This window comes from Rhinoderma darwinii, chromosome 3 (assembly GCF_050947455.1).
Source record: "Rhinoderma darwinii isolate aRhiDar2 chromosome 3, aRhiDar2.hap1, whole genome shotgun sequence".
Lineage (NCBI taxonomy): Eukaryota > Metazoa > Chordata > Amphibia > Anura > Rhinodermatidae > Rhinoderma > Rhinoderma darwinii.
In genome coordinates this window covers 412558712-412576134 of record NC_134689.1, presented here as the reverse complement: position 1 = coordinate 412576134, position 17423 = coordinate 412558712, and the positions used below count along the sequence as shown (strand labels likewise).

Below are 17423 nucleotides of genomic sequence, written 5' to 3'. Positions count from 1 at the left end.
ATAAAGTAAAAAGTCATTACTTGCTTTAATTTATCCATGTTGCGATGGGGTGAAAATGTCTGGTCTCGCTAGTGCAGTAGGTAGTGTGTCAGTCTTAGTTTGAACTTCAAATGGGGTACTTTTCTTTCCTATTTTCATGGCTTTTTTCTTCCACCAGACTTGAAGGCCACAGCTCTTTTACATTGAATGCCAAAACATTATCAATCAAAAATGAAGGAAAGCCAAATTGATGGAGAGGACAATGGTGCTTCTGACTTCCTTGACAACTTGGAGTGATAAGGGAGAGATGGTAATTATTCAAAACCTAAAGCCAAAATAGTTTCTTGTGCAAAATGAAGAAAAGGCACATTCAGATTTTTGGCCACAAAAGCACTTTCATCCAGAAACATTAAACTGACCCACTGGACCATCGAATGCAGGTCCAAGTCTAAATGGAGGCTCATTCCCATACCGGGAGTCGAACCTGGGCCACCTGAGTGAGAACCAGGAATCCTAACCGCTAGACCATATGGGAGCAGATAAGGTTTTGTGTATGTAATATAAAAAAAAAATGAATAAAGTAAAAAGTCATTACTTGCTTTAATTTATCCATGTTGCGATGGGGTGAAAATGTCTGGTCTCGCTAGTGCAGTAGGTAGTGTGTCAGTCTTAGTTTGAACTTCAAATGGGGTACTTTTCTTTCCTATTTTCATGGCTTTTTTCTTCCACCAGACTTGAAGGCCACAGCTCTTTTACATTGAATGCCAAAACATTATCAATCAAAAATGAAGGAAAGCCAAATTGACGGAGAGGACAATGGTGCTTCTGACTTCCTTGACAACTTGGAGTGATAAGGGAGAGATGGTAATTATTCAAAACCTAAAGCCAAAATAGTATCTTGTGCAAAATGAAGAAAAGGCACATTCAGATTTTTGGCCACACAAGAACTTTCATCCAGAAACATTAAACTGACCCACTTGACCATCGAAAGCAGGTTCAAGTCTAAATGGAGGCTCATTCCCATACCGGGAGTCGAACCCGGGCCACCAGAGTGAGAACCAGGAATCCTAACCTCTAGACCATATGGGAGCAGATAAAGTTTTCTGTATGTAATATAAAAAAAAAAATTAATAAAGTATAAAGTTATTACTTGCTTTAATTTATCCATGTTGCGATGGGGTGAAAATGTCTGTTCTCGCTAGTGCAGTAAGTAGTGTGTCAGTCTTAGTTTGAACTTCAAATGGGGTACTTTTCTTTCCTATTTTTATGGCATTTCTCTTCCACCAGACTTGAAGGCCACAGCTCTTTTACATTGAATGCCAAAACATTATCAATCAAAAATGAAGAAAAGCCAAATTGACGGAGAGGACAATGGTGCTTCTGACTTCCTTGACAACTTGGAGTGATAAGGGAGAGATGGTAATTATTCAAAACCTAAAGCCAAAATAGTATCTTGTGCAAAATGAAGAAAAGGCACATTCAGATTTTTGGCCACAAAAGCACTTTCATCCAGAAACATTAAACTGACCCACTCGACCATCGAATGCAGGTTCAAGTCTAAATTGAGGCTCATTCCCATACCGGGAGTCGAACCCGGGCCACCTGGGTGAGAACCAGGAATCCTAACCGCTAGACCATATGGGAGCAGATAAGGTTTTGTGTATGTAATATAAAAAAAAAATGAATAAAGTAAAAAGTCATTACTTGCTTTAATTTATCCATGTTGCGATGGGGTGAAAATGTCTGGTCTCGCTAGTGCAGTAGGTAGTGTGTCAGTCTTAGTTTGAACTTCAAATGGGGTACTTTTCTTTCCTATTTTCATGGCTTTTTTCTTCCACCAGACTTGAAGGCCACAGCTCTTTTACATTGAATGCCAAAACATTATCAATCAAAAATGAAGGAAAGCCAAATTGACGGAGAGGACAATGGTGCTTCTGACTTCCTTGACAACTTGGAGTGATAAGGGAGAGATGGTAATTATTCAAAACCTAAAGCCAAAATAGTATCTTGTGCAAAATGAAGAAAAGGCACATTCAGATTTTTGGCCACACAAGAACTTTCATCCAGAAACATTAAACTGACCCACTTGACCATCGAAAGCAGGTTCAAGTCTAAATGGAGGCTCATTCCCATACCGGGAGTCGAACCCGGGCCACCAGAGTGAGAACCAGGAATCCTAACCTCTAGACCATATGGGAGCAGATAAAGCTTTCTGTATGTAATATAAAAAAAAAAAATAATAAAGTATAAAGTCATTACTTGCTTTAATTTATCCATGTTGCGATGGGGTGAAAATGTCTAGTCTCGCTAGTGCAGTAGGTAGTGTGTCAGTCTTAGTTTGAACTTCAAATGGGGTACTTTTCTTTCCTATTTTCATGGCTTTTTTCTTCCACCAGACTTGAAGGCCACAGCTCTTTTACATTGAATGCCAAAACATTATCAATCAAAAATGAAGGAAAGCCAAATTGATGGAGAGGACAATGGTGCTTCTGACTTCCTTGACAACTTGGAGTGATAAGGGAGAGATGGTAATTATTCAAAACCTAAAGCCAAAATAGTTTCTTGTGCAAAATGAAGAAAAGGCACATTCAGATTTTTGGCCACAAAAGCACTTTCATCCAGAAACATTAAACTGACCCACTGGACCATCGAATGCAGGTCCAAGTCTAAATGGAGGCTCATTCCCATACCGGGAGTCGAACCTGGGCCACCTGAGTGAGAACCAGGAATCCTAACCGCTAGACCATATGGGAGCAGATAAGGTTTTGTGTATGTAATATAAAAAAAAAATGAATAAAGTAAAAAGTCATTACTTGCTTTAATTTATCCATGTTGCGATGGGGTGAAAATGTCTGTTCTCGCTAGTGCAGTAGGTAGTGTGTCAGTCTTAGTTTGAACTTCAAATGGGGTACTTTTCTTTCCTATTTTTATGGCATTTCTCTTCCACCAGACTTGAAGGCCACAGCTCTTTTACATTGAATGCCAAAACATTATCAATCAAAAATGAAGAAAAGCCAAATTGACGGAGAGGACAATGGTGCTTCTGACTTCCTTGACAACTTGGAGTGATAAGGGAGAGATGGTAATTATTCAAAACCTAAAGCCAAAATAGTATCTTGTGCAAAATGAAGAAAAGGCACATTCAGATTTTTGGCCACAAAAGCACTTTCATCCAGAAACATTAAACTGACCCACTCGACCATCGAATGCAGGTTCAAGTCTAAATTGAGGCTCATTCCCATACCGGGAGTCGAACCCGGGCCACCTGGGTGAGAACCAGGAATCCTAACCGCTAGACAATATGGGAGCAGATAAGGTTTTGTGTATGTAATATAAAAAAAAAATGAATAAAGTAAAAAGTCATTACTTGCTTTAATTTATCCATGTTGCGATGGGGTGAAAATGTCTGGTCTCGCTAGTGCAGTAGGTAGTGTGTCAGTCTTAGTTTGAACTTCAAATGGGGTACTTTTCTTTCCTATTTTCATGGCTTTTTTCTTCCACCAGACTTGAAGGCCACAGCTCTTTTACATTGAATGCCAAAACATTATCAATCAAAAATGAAGGAAAGCCAAATTGATGGAGAGGACAATGGTGCTTCTGACTTCCTTGACAACTTGGAGTGATAAGGGAGAGATGGTAATTATTCAAAACCTAAAGCCAAAATAGTATCTTGTGCAAAATGAAGAAAAGGCACATTCAGATTTTTGGCCACACAAGAACTTTCATCCAGAAACATTAAACTGACCCACTTGACCATCGAAAGCAGGTTCAAGTCTAAATTGAGGCTCATTCCCATACCGGGAGTCGAACCCGGGCCACCTGGGTGAGAACCAGGAATCCTAACCGCTAGACAATATGGGAGCAGATAAGGTTTTGTGTATGTAATATAAAAAAAAAATGAATAAAGTAAAAAGTCATTACTTGCTTTAATTTATCCATGTTGCGATGGGGTGAAAATGTCTGGTCTCGCTAGTGCAGTAGGTAGTGTGTCAGTCTTAGTTTGAACTTCAAATGGGGTACTTTTCTTTCCTATTTTCATGGCTTTTTTCTTCCACCAGACTTGAAGGCCACAGCTCTTTTACATTGAATGCCAAAACATTATCAATCAAAAATGAAGGAAAGCCAAATTGATGGAGAGGACAATGGTGCTTCTGACTTCCTTGACAACTTGGAGTGATAAGGGAGAGATGGTAATTATTCAAAACCTAAAGCCAAAATAGTATCTTGTGCAAAATGAAGAAAAGGCACATTCAGATTTTTGGCCACACAAGAACTTTCATCCAGAAACATTAAACTGACCCACTTGACCATCGAAAGCAGGTTCAAGTCTAAATGGAGGCTCATTCCCATACCGGGAGTCGAACCCGGGCCACCAGAGTGAGAACCAGGAATCCTAACCTCTAGACCATATGGGAGCAGATAAAGTTTTCTGTATGTAATATAAAAAAAAAAATTAATAAAGTATAAAGTCATTACTTGCTTTAATTTATCCATGTTGCGATGGGGTGAAAATGTCTAGTCTCGCTAGTGCAGTAGGTAGTGTGTCAGTCTTAGTTTGAACTTCAAATGGGGTACTTTTCTTTCCTATTTTCATGGCTTTTTTCTTCCACCAGACTTGAAGGCCACAGCTCTTTTACATTGAATGCCAAAACATTATCAATCAAAAATGAAGGAAAGCCAAATTGATGGAGAGGACAATGGTGCTTCTGACTTCCTTGACAACTTGGAGTGATAAGGGAGAGATGGTAATTATTCAAAACCTAAAGCCAAAATAGTTTCTTGTGCAAAATGAAGAAAAGGCACATTCAGATTTTTGGCCACAAAAGCACTTTCATCCAGAAACATTAAACTGACCCACTCGACCATCGAATGCAGGTTCAAGTCTAAATTGAGGCTCATTCCCATACCGGGAGTCGAACCCGGGCCACCTGGGTGAGAACCAGGAATCCTAACCGCTAGACCATATGGGAGCAGATAAGGTTTTGTGTATGTAATATAAAAAAAAAATGAATAAAGTAAAAAGTCATTACTTGCTTTAATTTATCCATGTTGCGATGGGGTGAAAATGTCTGGTCTCGCTAGTGCAGAAGTAGTGTGTCAGTCTTAGTTTGAACTTCAAATGGGGTACTTTTCTTTCCTATTTTTATGGCATTTCTCTTCCACCAGACTTGAAGGCCACAGCTCTTTTACATTGAATGCCAAAACATTATCAATCAAAAATGAAGAAAAGCCAAATTGACGGAGAGGACAATGGTGCTTCTGACTTCCTTGACAACTTGGAGTGATAAGGGAGAGATGGTAATTATTCAAAACCTAAAGCCAAAATAGTATCTTGTGCAAAATGAAGAAAAGGCACATTCAGATTTTTGGCCACAAAAGCACTTTCATCCAGAAACATTAAACTGACCCACTCGACCATCGAATGCAGGTTCAAGTCTAAGTTGAGGCTCATTCCCATACCGGGAGTCGAACCCGGGCCACCTGGGTGAGAACCAGGAATCCTAACCGCTAGACAATATGGGAGCAGATAAGGTTTTGTGTATGTAATATAAAAAAAAAATGAATAAAGTAAAAAGTCATTACTTGCTTTAATTTATCCATGTTGCGATGGGGTGAAAATGTCTGGTCTCGCTAGTGCAGTAGGTAGTGTGTCAGTCTTAGTTTGAACTTCAAATGGGGTACTTTTCTTTCCTATTTTCATGGCTTTTTTCTTCCACCAGACTTGAAGGCCACAGCTCTTTTACATTGAATGCCAAAACATTATCAATCAAAAATGAAGGAAAGCCAAATTGACGGAGAGGACAATGGTGCTTCTGACTTCCTTGACAACTTGGAGTGATAAGGGAGAGATGGTAATTATTCAAAACCTAAAGCCAAAATAGTATCTTGTGCAAAATGAAGAAAAGGCACATTCAGATTTTTGGCCACACAAGAACTTTCATCCAGAAACATTAAACTGACCCACTTGACCATCGAAAGCAGGTTCAAGTCTAAATGGAGGCTCATTCCCATACCGGGAGTCGAACCCGGGCCACCAGAGTGAGAACCAGGAATCCTAACCTCTAGACCATATGGGAGCAGATAAAGTTTTCTGTATGTAATATAAAAAAAAAATTAATAAAGTATAAAGTCATTACTTGCTTTAATTTATCCATGTTGCGATGGGGTGAAAATGTCTAGTCTCGCTAGTGCAGTAGGTAGTGTGTCAGTCTTAGTTTGAACTTCAAATGGGGTACTTTTCTTTCCTATTTTCATGGCTTTTTTCTTCCACCAGACTTGAAGGCCACAGCTCTTTTACATTGAATGCCAAAACATTATCAATCAAAAATGAAGGAAAGCCAAATTGATGGAGAGGACAATGGTGCTTCTGACTTCCTTGACAACTTGGAGTGATAAGGGAGAGATGGTAATTATTCAAAACCTAAAGCCAAAATAGTTTCTTGTGCAAAATGAAGAAAAGGCACATTCAGATTTTTGGCCACAAAAGCACTTTCATCCAGAAACATTAAACTGACCCACTCGACCATCGAATGCAGGTTCAAGTCTAAATTGAGGCTCATTCCCATAACGGGAGTCGAACCCGGGCCACCTGGGTGAGAACCAGGAATCCTAACCGCTAGACCATATGGGAGCAGATAAGGCTTTGTGTATGTAATATAAAAAAAAAATGAATAAAGTAAAAAGTCATTACTTGCTTTAATTTATCCATGTTGCGATGGGGTGAAAATGTCTGGTCTCGCTAGTGCAGAAGTAGTGTGTCAGTCTTAGTTTGAACTTCAAATGGGGTACTTTTCTTTCCTATTTTCATGGCTTTTTTCTTCCACCAGACTTGAAGGCCACAGCTCTTTTACATTGAATGCCAAAACATTATCAATCAAAAATGAAGAAAAGCCAAATTGACGGAGAGGACAATGGTGCTTCTGACTTCCTTGACAACTTGGAGTGATAAGGGAGAGATGGTAATTATTCAAAACCTAAAGCCAAAATAGTATCTTGTGCAAAATGAAGAAAAGGCACATTCAGATCTTTGGCCACAAAAGCACTTTCATCCAGAAACATTAAACTGACCCACTCGACCATCGAATGCAGGTTCAAGTCTAAATTGAGGCTCATTCCCATACCGGGAGTCGAACCCGGGCCACCTGGGTGAGAACCAGGAATCCTAACCGCTAGACCGTATGGGAGCAGATAAGGTTTTGTGTATGTAATATAAAAAAAAAATGAATAAAGTAAAAAGTCATTACTTGCTTTAATTTATCCATGTTGCGATGGGGTGAAAATGTCTGGTCTCGCTAGTGCAGTAGGTAGTGTGTCAGTCTTAGTTTGAACTTCAAATGGGGTACTTTTCTTTCCTATTTTCATGGCTTTTTTCTTCCACCAGACTTGAAGGCCACAGCTCTTTTACATTGAATGCCAAAACATTATCAATCAAAAATGAAGGAAAGCCAAATTGACGGAGAGGACAATGGTGCTTCTGACTTCCTTGACAACTTGGAGTGATAAGGGAGAGATGGTAATTATTCAAAACCTAAAGCCAAAATAGTATCTTGTGCAAAATGAAGAAAAGGCACATTCAGATTTTTGGCCACACAAGAACTTTCATCCAGAAACATTAAACTGACCCACTTGACCATCGAAAGCAGGTTCAAGTCTAAATGGAGGCTCATTCCCATACCGGGAGTCGAACCCGGGCCACCAGAGTGAGAACCAGGAATCCTAACCTCTAGACCATATGGGAGCAGATAAAGTTTTCTGTATGTAATATAAAAAAAAAAATTAATAAAGTATAAAGTCATTACTTGCTTTAATTTATCCATGTTGCGATGGGGTGAAAATGTCTAGTCTCGCTAGTGCAGTAGGTAGTGTGTCAGTCTTAGTTTGAACTTCAAATGGGGTACTTTTCTTTCCTATTTTTATGGCATTTCTCTTCCACCAGACTTGAAGGCCACAGCTCTTTTACATTGAATGCCAAAACATTATCAATCAAAAATGAAGAAAAGCCAAATTGACGGAGAGGACAATGGTGCTTCTGACTTCCTTGACAACTTGGAGTGATAAGGGAGAGATGGTAATTATTAAAAACCTAAAGCCAAAATAGTATCTTGTGCAAAATGAAGAAAAGGCACATTCAGATTTTTGGCCACAATAGCACTTTCATCCAGAAACATTAAACTGACCCACTCGACCATCGAATGCAGGTTCAAGTCTAAATTGAGGCTCATTCCCATACCGGGAGTCGAACCCGGGCCACCTGGGTGAGAACCAGGAATCCTAACCGCTAGACCATATGGGAGCAGATAAGGTTTTGTGTATGTAATATAAAAAAAAAATGAATAAAGTAAAAAGTCATTACTTGCTTTAATTTATCCATGTTGCGATGGGGTGAAAATGTCTGGTCTCGCTAGTGCAGTAGGTAGTGTGTCAGTCTTAGTTTGAACTTCAAATGGGGTACTTTTCTTTCCTATTTTCATGGCTTTTTTCTTCCACCAGACTTGAAGGCCACAGCTCTTTTACATTGAATGCCAAAACATTATCAATCAAAAATGAAGGAAAGCCAAATTGACGGAGAGGACAATGGTGCTTCTGACTTCCTTGACAACTTGGAGTGATAAGGGAGAGATGGTAATTATTCAAAACCTAAAGCCAAAATAGTATCTTGTGCAAAATGAAGAAAAGGCACATTCAGATTTTTGGCCACACAAGAACTTTCATCCAGAAACATTAAACTGACCCACTTGACCATCGAAAGCAGGTTCAAGTCTAAATGGAGGCTCATTCCCATACCGGGAGTCGAACCCGGGCCACCAGAGTGAGAACCAGGAATCCTAACCTCTAGACCATATGGGAGCAGATAAAGTTTTCTGTATGTAATATAAAAAAAAAAATTAATAAAGTATAAAGTCATTACTTGCTTTAATTTATCCATGTTGCGATGGGGTGAAAATGTCTAGTCTCGCTAGTGCAGTAGGTAGTGTGTCAGTCTTAGTTTGAACTTCAAATGGGGTACTTTTCTTTCCTATTTTCATGGCTTTTTTCTTCCACCAGACTTGAAGGCCACAGCTCTTTTACATTGAATGCCAAAACATTATCAATCAAAAATGAAGAAAAGCCAAATTGACGGAGAGGACAATGGTGCTTCTGACTTCCTTGACAACTTGGAGTGATAAGGGAGAGATGGTAATTATTCAAAACCTAAAGCCAAAATAGTATCTTGTGCAAAATGAAGAAAAGGCACATTCAGATTTTTGGCCACAAAAGCACTTTCATCCAGAAACATTAAACTGACCCACTCGACCATCGAATGCAGGTTCAAGTCTAAATTGAGGCTCATTCCCATACCGGGAGTCGAACCCGGGCCACCTGGGTGAGAACCAGGAATCCTAACCGCTAGACCATATGGGAGCAGATAAGGTTTTGTGTATGTAATATAAAAGAAAAATGAATAAAGTAAAAAGTCATTACTTGCTTTAATTTATCCATGTTGCGATGGGGTGAAAATGTCTGGTCTCGCTAGTGCAGTAGGTAGTGTGTCAGTCTTAGTTTGAACTTCAAATGGGGTACTTTTCTTTCCTATTTTCATGGCTTTTTTCTTCCACCAGACTTGAAGGCCACAGCTCTTTTACATTGAATGCCAAAACATTATCAATCAAAAATGAAGGAAAGCCAAATTGACGGAGAGGACAATGGTGCTTCTGACTTCCTTGACAACTTGGAGTGATAAGGGAGAGATGGTAATTATTCAAAACCTAAAGCCAAAATAGTATCTTGTGCAAAATGAAGAAAAGGCACATTCAGATTTTTGGCCACACAAGAACTTTCATCCAGAAACATTAAACTGACCCACTTGACCATCGAAAGCAGGTTCAAGTCTAAATGGAGGCTCATTCCCATACCGGGAGTCGAACCCGGAATCCTAACCTCTAGACCATATGGGAGCAGATAAAGTTTTCTGTATGTAATATAAAAAAAAAAATTAATAAAGTATAAAGTTATTACTTGCTTTAATTTATCCATGTTGCGATGGGGTGAAAATGTCTGTTCTCGCTAGTGCAGTAAGTAGTGTGTCAGTCTTAGTTTGAACTTCAAATGGGGTACTTTTCTTTCCTATTTTTATGGCATTTCTCTTCCACCAGACTTGAAGGCCACAGCTCTTTTACATTGAATGCCAAAACATTATCAATCAAAAATGAAGAAAAGCCAAATTGACGGAGAGGACAATGGTGCTTCTGACTTCCTTGACAACTTGGAGTGATAAGGGAGAGATGGTAATTATTCAAAACCTAAAGCCAAAATAGTATCTTGTGCAAAATGAAGAAAAGGCACATTCAGATTTTTGGCCACAAAAGCACTTTCATCCAGAAACATTAAACTGACCCACTCGACCATCGAATGCAGGTTCAAGTCTAAATTGAGGCTCATTCCCATACCGGGAGTCGAACCCGGGCCACCTGGGTGAGAACCAGGAATCCTAACCGCTAGACCATATGGGAGCAGATAAGGTTTTGTGTATGTAATATAAAAAAAAAAATGAATAAAGTAAAAAGTCATTACTTGCTTTAATTTATCCATGTTGCGATGGGGTGAAAATGTCTGGTCTCGCTAGTGCAGTAGGTAGTGTGTCAGTCTTAGTTTGAACTTCAAATGGGGTACTTTTCTTTCCTATTTTCATGGCTTTTTTCTTCCACCAGACTTGAAGGCCACAGCTCTTTTACATTGAATGCCAAAACATTATCAATCAAAAATGAAGGAAAGCCAAATTGACGGAGAGGACAATGGTGCTTCTGACTTCCTTGACAACTTGGAGTGATAAGGGAGAGATGGTAATTATTCAAAACCTAAAGCCAAAATAGTATCTTGTGCAAAATGAAGAAAAGGCACATTCAGATTTTTGGCCACACAAGAACTTTCATCCAGAAACATTAAACTGACTCACTTGACCATCGAAAGCAGATTCAAGTCTAAATGGAGGCTCATTCCCATACCGGGAGTCGAACCCGGGCCACCAGAGTGAGAACCAGGAATCCTAACCTCTAGACCATATGGGAGCAGATAAAGTTTTCTGTATGTAATATAAAAAAAAAAATTAATAAAGTATAAAGTCATTACTTGCTTTAATTTATCCATGTTGCGATGGGGTGAAAATGTCTAGTCTCGCTAGTGCAGTAGGTAGTGTGTCAGTCTTAGTTTGAACTTCAAATGGGGTACTTTTCTTTCCTATTTTCATGGCTTTTTTCTTCCACCAGACTTGAAGGCCACAGCTCTTTTACATTGAATGCCAAAACATTATCAATCAAAAATGAAGGAAAGCCAAATTGATGGAGAGGACAATGGTGCTTCTGACTTCCTTGACAACTTGGAGTGATAAGGGAGAGATGGTAATTATTCAAAACCTAAAGCCAAAATAGTTTCTTGTGCAAAATGAAGAAAAGGCACATTCAGATTTTTGGCCACAAAAGCACTTTCATCCAGAAACATTAAACTGACCCACTGGACCATCGAATGCAGGTCCAAGCCTAAATGGAGGCTCATTCCCATACCGGGAGTCGAACCTGGGCCACCTGAGTGAGAACCAGGAATCCTAACCGCTAGACCATATGGGAGCAGATAAGGTTTTGTGTATGTAATATAAAAAAAAAAAATAATAAAGTAAAAAGTCATTACTTGCTTTAATTTATCCATGTTGCGATGGGGTGAAAATGTCTGGTCTCGCTAGTGCAGTAGGTAGTGTGTCAGTCTTAGTTTGAACTTCAAATGGGGTACTTTTCTTTCCTATTTTCATGGCTTTTCTCTTCCACCAGACTTGAAGGCCACAGCTATTTTACATTGAATGCCAAAACATTATCAATCAAAAATGAAGAAAAGCCAAATTGACGGAGAGGACAATGGTGCTTCTGACTTCCTTGACAACTTGGAGTGATAAGGGAGAGATGGTAATTATTCAAAACCTAAAGCCAAAATAGTATCTTGTGCAAAATGAAGAAAAGGCACATTCAGATTTTTGGCCACAAAAGCACTTTCATCCAGAAACATTAAACTGACCCACACGACCATCTAATGCAGGTTCAAGTCTAAATGGAGGCTCATTCCCATACCGGGAGTCGAACCCGGGCCACCTGGGTGAGAACCAGGAATCCTAACCGCTAGACCATATGGGAGCAGATAAGGTTTTGTGTATGTAATATAAAAAAAAAAATGAATAAAGTAAAAAGTCATTACTTGCTTTAATTTATCCATGTTGCGATGGGGTGAAAATGTCTGGTCTCGCTAGTGCAGTAAGTAGTGTGTCAGTCTTAGTTTGAACTTCAAATGGGGTACTTTTCTTTCCTATTTTTATGGCATTTCTCTTACACCAGACTTGAAGGCCACAGCTCTTTTACATTGAATGCCAAAACATTATCAATCAAAAATGAAGAAAAGCCAAATTGACGGAGAGGACAATGGTGCTTCTGACTTCCTTGACAACTTGGAGTGATAAGGGAGAGATGGTAATTATTCAAAACCTAAAGCCAAAATAGTATCTTGTGCAAAATGAAGAAAAGGCACATTCAGATTTTTGGCCACAAAAGCACTTTCATCCAGAAACATTAAACTGACCCACTCGACCATCGAATGCAGGTCCAAGTCTAAATGGAGGCTCATTCCCATACCGGGAGTCGAACCCGGGCCACCTGGGTGAGAACCAGGAATCCTAACCGCTAGACCATATGGGAGCAGATAAGGTTTTGTGTATGTAATATAAAAAAAAAAAATAATAAAGTAAAAAGTCATTACTTGCTTTAATTTATCCATGTTGCGATGGGGTGAAAATGTCTGGTCTCGCTAGTGCAGTAGGTAGTGTGTCAGTCTTAGTTTGAACTTCAAATGGGGTACTTTTCTTTCCTATTTTCATGGCTTTTTTCTTCCACCAGACTTGAAGGCCACAGCTCTTTTACATTGAATGCCAAAACATTATCAATCAAAAATGAAGGAAAGCCAAATTGACGGAGAGGACAATGGTGCTTCTGACTTCCTTGACAACTTGGAGTGATAAGGGAGAGATGGTAATTATTCAAAACCTAAAGCCAAAATAGTATCTTGTGCAAAATGAAGAAAAGGCACATTCAGATTTTTGGCCACAAAAGCACTTTCATCCAGAAATATTAAACTGACCCTCTGGACCATCGAATGCAGGTCCAAGTCTAAATGGAGGCTCATTCCCATACCGGGAGTCGAACCCGGGCCACCTGGGTGAGACCCAGGAATCCTAACCGCTAGACCATATGGGAGCAGATAAGGTTTTGTGTATGTAATATAAAAAAAAATGAATAAAGTAAAAAGTCATTACTTGCTTTAATTTATCCATGTTGCGATGGGGTGAAAATGTCTGGTCTCGCTAGTGCAGTAAGTAGTGTGTCAGTCTTAGTTTGAACTTCAAATGGGGTACTTTTCTTTCCTATTTTTATGGCATTTCTCTTCCACCAGACTTGAAGGCCACAGCTCTTTTACATTGAATGCCAAAACATTATCAATCAAAAATGAAGAAAAGCCAAATTGACGGAGAGGACAATGGTGCTTCTGACTTCCTTGACAACTTGGAGTGATAAGGGAGAGATGGTAATTATTCAAAACCTAAAGCCAAAATAGTATCTTGTGCAAAATGAAGAAAAGGCACATTCAGATTTTTGGCCACAAAAGCACTTTCATCCAGAAACATTAAACTGACCCACTCGACCATCGAATGCAGGTTCAAGTCTAAATTGAGGCTCATTCCCATACCGGGAGTCGAACCCGGGCCACCTGGGTGAGAACCAGGAATCCTAACCGCTAGACCATATGGGAGCAGATAAGGTTTTGTGTATGTAATATAAAAAAAAAATGAATAAAGTAAAAAGTCATTACTTGCTTTAATTTATCCATGTTGCGATGGGGTGAAAATGTCTGGTCTCGCTAGTGCAGTGTGTAGTGTGTCAGTCTTAGTTTGAACTTCAAATGGGGTACTTTTCTTTCCTATTTTTATGGCTTTTCTCTTCCACCAGACTTGAAGGCCACAGCTCTTTTACATTGAATGCCAAAACATTATCAATCAAAAAAGAAGGAAACCCAAATTGACGGAGAGGACAATGGTGCTTCTGACTTCCTTGACAACTTGGAGTGATAAGGGAGAGATGGTAATTATTCAAAACCTAAAGCCAAAATAGTATCTTGTGCAAAATGAAGAAAAGGCACATTCAGATTTTTGGCCACAAAAGCACTTTCATCCAGAAACATTAAACTGACCCACTCGACCATCGAATGCAGGTCCAAGTCTAAATGGAGGCTCATTCCCATACCGGTAGTCGAACCCGGGCCACCTGGGTGAGAACCAGGAATCCTAACCGCTAGACCATATGGGAGCAGATAAGGTTTTGTGTATGTAATATAAAAAAAAAAAATAATAAAGTAAAAAGTCATTACTTGCTTTAATTTATCCATGTTGCGATGGGGTGAAAATGTCTGGTCTCGCTAGTGCAGTAGGTAGTGTGTCAGTCTTAGTTTGAACTTCAAATGGGGTACTTTTCTTTCCTATTTTCATGGCTTTTTTCTTCCACCAGACTTGAAGGCCACAGCTCTTTTACATTGAATGCCAAAACATTATCAATCAAAAATGAAGGAAAGCCAAATTGACGGAGAGGACAATGGTGCTTCTGACTTCCTTGACAACTTGGAGTGATAAGGGAGAGATGGTAATTATTCAAAACCTAAAGCCAAAATAGTATCTTGTGCAAAATGAAGAAAAGGCACATTCAGATTTTTGGCCACAAAAGCACTTTCATCCAGAAATATTAAACTGACCCTCTGGACCATCGAATGCAGGTCCAAGTCTAAATGGAGGCTCATTCCCATACCGGAGTCGAACCCGGGCCACCTGGGTGAGACCCAGGAATCCTAACCGCTAGACCATATGGGAGCAGATAAGGTTTTGTGTATGTAATATAAAAAAAAATGAATAAAGTAAAAAGTCATTACTTGCTTTAATTTATCCATGTTGCGATGGGGTGAAAATGTCTGGTCTCGCTAGTGCAGTAGGTAGTGTGTCAGTCTTAGTTTGAACTTCAAATGGGGTACTTTTCTTTCCTATTTTCATGGCTTTTTTCTTCCACCAGACTTGAAGGCCACAGCTCTTTTACATTGAATGCCAAAACATTATCAATTAAAAATGAAGGAAAGCCAAATTGACGGAGAGGACAATGGTGCTTCTGACTTCCTTGACAACTTGGAGTGATAAGGGAGAGATGGTAATTATTCAAAACCTAAAGCCAAAATAGTATCTTGTGCAAAATGAAGAAAAGGCACATTCAGATTTTTGGCCACACAAGAACTTTCATCCAGAAATATTAAACTGACCCACTCGACCATCGAAAGCAGGTTCAAGTCTAAATGGAGGCTCATTCCCATACCGGGAGTCGAACCCGGGCCACCAGAGTGAGAACCAGCAATTATAACCTTAAGAACATATGGGAGCAGATAAAGTTTTCTGTATGTAATATAAAAAAAAAAATTAATAAAGTATAAAGTCATTACTTGCTTTAATTTATCCATGTTGCGATGGGGTGAAAATGTCTGGTCTCGCTAGTGCAGTAGGTAGTGTGTCAGTCTTAGTTTGAACTTCAAATGGGGTACTTTTCTTTCCTATTTTCATGGCTTTTTTCTTCCACCAGACTTGAAGGCCACAGCTCTTTTACATTGAATGCCAAAACATTATCAATCAAAAATGAAGGAAAGCCAAATTGATGGAGAGGACAATGGTGCTTCTGACTTCCTTGACAACTTGGAGTGATAAGGGAGAGATGGTAATTATTCAAAACCTAAAGCCAAAATAGTTTCTTGTGCAAAATGAAGAAAAGGCACATTCAGATTTTTGGCCACAAAAGCACTTTCATCCAGAAACATTAAACTGACCCACTGGACCATCGAATGCAGGTCCAAGTCTAAATGGAGGCTCATTCCCATACCGGGAGTCGAACCTGGGCCACCTGAGTGAGAACCAGGAATCCTAACCGCTAGACCATATGGGAGCAGATAAGGTTTTGTGTATGTAATATAAAAAAAAAAATAATAAAGTAAAAAGTCATTACTTGCTTTAATTTATCCATGTTGCGATGGGGTGAAAATGTCTGGTCTCGCTAGTGCAGTAGGTAGTGTGTCAGTCTTAGTTTGAACTTCAAATGGGGTACTTTTCTTTCCTATTTTCATGGCTTTTCTCTTCCACCAGACTTGAAGGCCACAGCTATTTTAATAATAATAAAGTAAAAAGTCATTACTTGCTTTAATTTATCCATGTTGCGATGGGGTGAAAATGTCTGGTCTCGCTAGTGCAGTAGGTAGTGTGTCAGTCTTAGTTTGAACTTCAAATGGGGTACTTTTCTTTCCTATTTTCATGGCTTTTCTCTTCCACCAGACTTGAAGGCCACAGCTATTTTACATTGAATGCCAAAACATTATCAATCAAAAATGAAGAAAAGCCAAATTGACGGAGAGGACAATGGTGCTTCTGACTTCCTTGACAACTTGGAGTGATAAGGGAGAGATGGTAATTATTCAAAACCTAAAGCCAAAATAGTATCTTGTGCAAAATGAAGAAAAGGCACATTCAGATTTTTGGCCACAAAAGCACTTTCATCCAGAAACATTAAACTGACCCACTCGACCATCGAATGCAGGTCCAAGTCTAAATGGAGGCTCATTCCCATACCGGTAGTCGAACCCGGGCCACCTGGGTGAGAACCAGGAATCCTAACCGCTAGACCATATGGGAGCAGATAAGGTTTTGTGTATGTAATATAAAAAAAAAAAATAATAAAGTAAAAAGTCATTACTTGCTTTAATTTATCCATGTTGCGATGGGGTGAAAATGTCTGGTCTCGCTAGTGCAGTAGGTAGTGTGTCAGTCTTAGTTTGAACTTCAAATGGGGTACTTTTCTTTCCTATTTTCATGGCTTTTCTCTTCCACCAGACTTGAAGGCCACAGCTCTTTTACATTGAATGCCAAAACATTATCAATCAAAAATGAAGAAAAGCCATATTGACGGAGAGGACAATGGTGCTTCTGACTTCCTTGACAACTTGGAGTGATAAGGGAGAGATGGTAATTATTCAAAACCTAAAGCCAAAATAGTATCTTGTGCAAAATGAAGAAAAGGCACATTCAGATTTTTGGCCACAAAAGCACTTTCATCCAGAAACATTAAACTGACCCACTCGACCATCGAATGCAGGTTCAAGTCTAAATTGAGGCTCATTCCCATACCGGGAGTCGAACCCGGGCCACCTGGGTGAGAACCAGGAATCCTAACCGCTAGACCATATGGGAGCAGATAAGGTTTTGTGTATGTAATATAAAAAAAAAATGAATAAAGTAAAAAGTCATTACTTGCTTTAATTTATCCATGTTGCGATGGGGTGAAAATGTCTGGTCTCGCTAGTGC

General features: G+C 39.4%; 28 non-coding genes across 28 annotated transcripts; all 28 read right to left on the bottom strand.

The window, feature by feature from the left end:
• Nucleotides 1–442: 442 nt before the first annotated feature.
• Nucleotides 443–514, bottom strand: TRNAE-CUC (transfer RNA glutamic acid (anticodon CUC)). Its single transcript has one exon. It is a non-coding gene; the product is annotated as a tRNA-Glu (tRNA).
• A 482-nt stretch (nucleotides 515–996) lies between these two features.
• On the bottom strand, nucleotides 997–1068 carry TRNAE-CUC (transfer RNA glutamic acid (anticodon CUC)). Its single transcript has one exon. It is a non-coding gene; the product is annotated as a tRNA-Glu (tRNA).
• A 483-nt stretch (nucleotides 1069–1551) lies between these two features.
• Nucleotides 1552–1623, bottom strand: TRNAE-CUC (transfer RNA glutamic acid (anticodon CUC)). Its single transcript has one exon. It is a non-coding gene; the product is annotated as a tRNA-Glu (tRNA).
• Nucleotides 1624–2105: 482 nt separating this feature from the next.
• On the bottom strand, nucleotides 2106–2177 carry TRNAE-CUC (transfer RNA glutamic acid (anticodon CUC)). Its single transcript has one exon. It is a non-coding gene; the product is annotated as a tRNA-Glu (tRNA).
• Nucleotides 2178–2660: 483 nt separating this feature from the next.
• TRNAE-CUC (transfer RNA glutamic acid (anticodon CUC)) lies at nucleotides 2661–2732 on the bottom strand. Its single transcript has one exon. It is a non-coding gene; the product is annotated as a tRNA-Glu (tRNA).
• Nucleotides 2733–3214: 482 nt separating this feature from the next.
• Nucleotides 3215–3286, bottom strand: TRNAE-CUC (transfer RNA glutamic acid (anticodon CUC)). Its single transcript has one exon. It is a non-coding gene; the product is annotated as a tRNA-Glu (tRNA).
• Nucleotides 3287–3768: 482 nt separating this feature from the next.
• TRNAE-CUC (transfer RNA glutamic acid (anticodon CUC)) lies at nucleotides 3769–3840 on the bottom strand. Its single transcript has one exon. It is a non-coding gene; the product is annotated as a tRNA-Glu (tRNA).
• Nucleotides 3841–4322: 482 nt separating this feature from the next.
• Nucleotides 4323–4394, bottom strand: TRNAE-CUC (transfer RNA glutamic acid (anticodon CUC)). The gene has a single exon. It is a non-coding gene; the product is annotated as a tRNA-Glu (tRNA).
• A 483-nt stretch (nucleotides 4395–4877) lies between these two features.
• On the bottom strand, nucleotides 4878–4949 carry TRNAE-CUC (transfer RNA glutamic acid (anticodon CUC)). Its single transcript has one exon. It is a non-coding gene; the product is annotated as a tRNA-Glu (tRNA).
• A 481-nt stretch (nucleotides 4950–5430) lies between these two features.
• Nucleotides 5431–5502, bottom strand: TRNAE-CUC (transfer RNA glutamic acid (anticodon CUC)). The gene has a single exon. It is a non-coding gene; the product is annotated as a tRNA-Glu (tRNA).
• A 482-nt stretch (nucleotides 5503–5984) lies between these two features.
• On the bottom strand, nucleotides 5985–6056 carry TRNAE-CUC (transfer RNA glutamic acid (anticodon CUC)). Its single transcript has one exon. It is a non-coding gene; the product is annotated as a tRNA-Glu (tRNA).
• Nucleotides 6057–6538: 482 nt separating this feature from the next.
• TRNAE-CUC (transfer RNA glutamic acid (anticodon CUC)) lies at nucleotides 6539–6610 on the bottom strand. Its single transcript has one exon. It is a non-coding gene; the product is annotated as a tRNA-Glu (tRNA).
• A 481-nt stretch (nucleotides 6611–7091) lies between these two features.
• Nucleotides 7092–7163, bottom strand: TRNAE-CUC (transfer RNA glutamic acid (anticodon CUC)). Its single transcript has one exon. It is a non-coding gene; the product is annotated as a tRNA-Glu (tRNA).
• A 482-nt stretch (nucleotides 7164–7645) lies between these two features.
• On the bottom strand, nucleotides 7646–7717 carry TRNAE-CUC (transfer RNA glutamic acid (anticodon CUC)). Its single transcript has one exon. It is a non-coding gene; the product is annotated as a tRNA-Glu (tRNA).
• Nucleotides 7718–8200: 483 nt separating this feature from the next.
• Nucleotides 8201–8272, bottom strand: TRNAE-CUC (transfer RNA glutamic acid (anticodon CUC)). Its single transcript has one exon. It is a non-coding gene; the product is annotated as a tRNA-Glu (tRNA).
• A 482-nt stretch (nucleotides 8273–8754) lies between these two features.
• TRNAE-CUC (transfer RNA glutamic acid (anticodon CUC)) lies at nucleotides 8755–8826 on the bottom strand. The gene has a single exon. It is a non-coding gene; the product is annotated as a tRNA-Glu (tRNA).
• A 483-nt stretch (nucleotides 8827–9309) lies between these two features.
• On the bottom strand, nucleotides 9310–9381 carry TRNAE-CUC (transfer RNA glutamic acid (anticodon CUC)). Its single transcript has one exon. It is a non-coding gene; the product is annotated as a tRNA-Glu (tRNA).
• A 1016-nt stretch (nucleotides 9382–10397) lies between these two features.
• On the bottom strand, nucleotides 10398–10469 carry TRNAE-CUC (transfer RNA glutamic acid (anticodon CUC)). The gene has a single exon. It is a non-coding gene; the product is annotated as a tRNA-Glu (tRNA).
• Nucleotides 10470–10952: 483 nt separating this feature from the next.
• TRNAE-CUC (transfer RNA glutamic acid (anticodon CUC)) lies at nucleotides 10953–11024 on the bottom strand. Its single transcript has one exon. It is a non-coding gene; the product is annotated as a tRNA-Glu (tRNA).
• Nucleotides 11025–11507: 483 nt separating this feature from the next.
• Nucleotides 11508–11579, bottom strand: TRNAE-CUC (transfer RNA glutamic acid (anticodon CUC)). Its single transcript has one exon. It is a non-coding gene; the product is annotated as a tRNA-Glu (tRNA).
• A 483-nt stretch (nucleotides 11580–12062) lies between these two features.
• On the bottom strand, nucleotides 12063–12134 carry TRNAE-CUC (transfer RNA glutamic acid (anticodon CUC)). The gene has a single exon. It is a non-coding gene; the product is annotated as a tRNA-Glu (tRNA).
• A 483-nt stretch (nucleotides 12135–12617) lies between these two features.
• TRNAE-CUC (transfer RNA glutamic acid (anticodon CUC)) lies at nucleotides 12618–12689 on the bottom strand. Its single transcript has one exon. It is a non-coding gene; the product is annotated as a tRNA-Glu (tRNA).
• A 483-nt stretch (nucleotides 12690–13172) lies between these two features.
• On the bottom strand, nucleotides 13173–13244 carry TRNAE-CUC (transfer RNA glutamic acid (anticodon CUC)). The gene has a single exon. It is a non-coding gene; the product is annotated as a tRNA-Glu (tRNA).
• A 481-nt stretch (nucleotides 13245–13725) lies between these two features.
• Nucleotides 13726–13797, bottom strand: TRNAE-CUC (transfer RNA glutamic acid (anticodon CUC)). Its single transcript has one exon. It is a non-coding gene; the product is annotated as a tRNA-Glu (tRNA).
• A 482-nt stretch (nucleotides 13798–14279) lies between these two features.
• Nucleotides 14280–14351, bottom strand: TRNAE-CUC (transfer RNA glutamic acid (anticodon CUC)). Its single transcript has one exon. It is a non-coding gene; the product is annotated as a tRNA-Glu (tRNA).
• A 1590-nt stretch (nucleotides 14352–15941) lies between these two features.
• Nucleotides 15942–16013, bottom strand: TRNAE-CUC (transfer RNA glutamic acid (anticodon CUC)). The gene has a single exon. It is a non-coding gene; the product is annotated as a tRNA-Glu (tRNA).
• Nucleotides 16014–16681: 668 nt separating this feature from the next.
• TRNAE-CUC (transfer RNA glutamic acid (anticodon CUC)) lies at nucleotides 16682–16753 on the bottom strand. The gene has a single exon. It is a non-coding gene; the product is annotated as a tRNA-Glu (tRNA).
• Nucleotides 16754–17236: 483 nt separating this feature from the next.
• On the bottom strand, nucleotides 17237–17308 carry TRNAE-CUC (transfer RNA glutamic acid (anticodon CUC)). Its single transcript has one exon. It is a non-coding gene; the product is annotated as a tRNA-Glu (tRNA).
• Nucleotides 17309–17423: the final 115 nt, after the last annotated feature.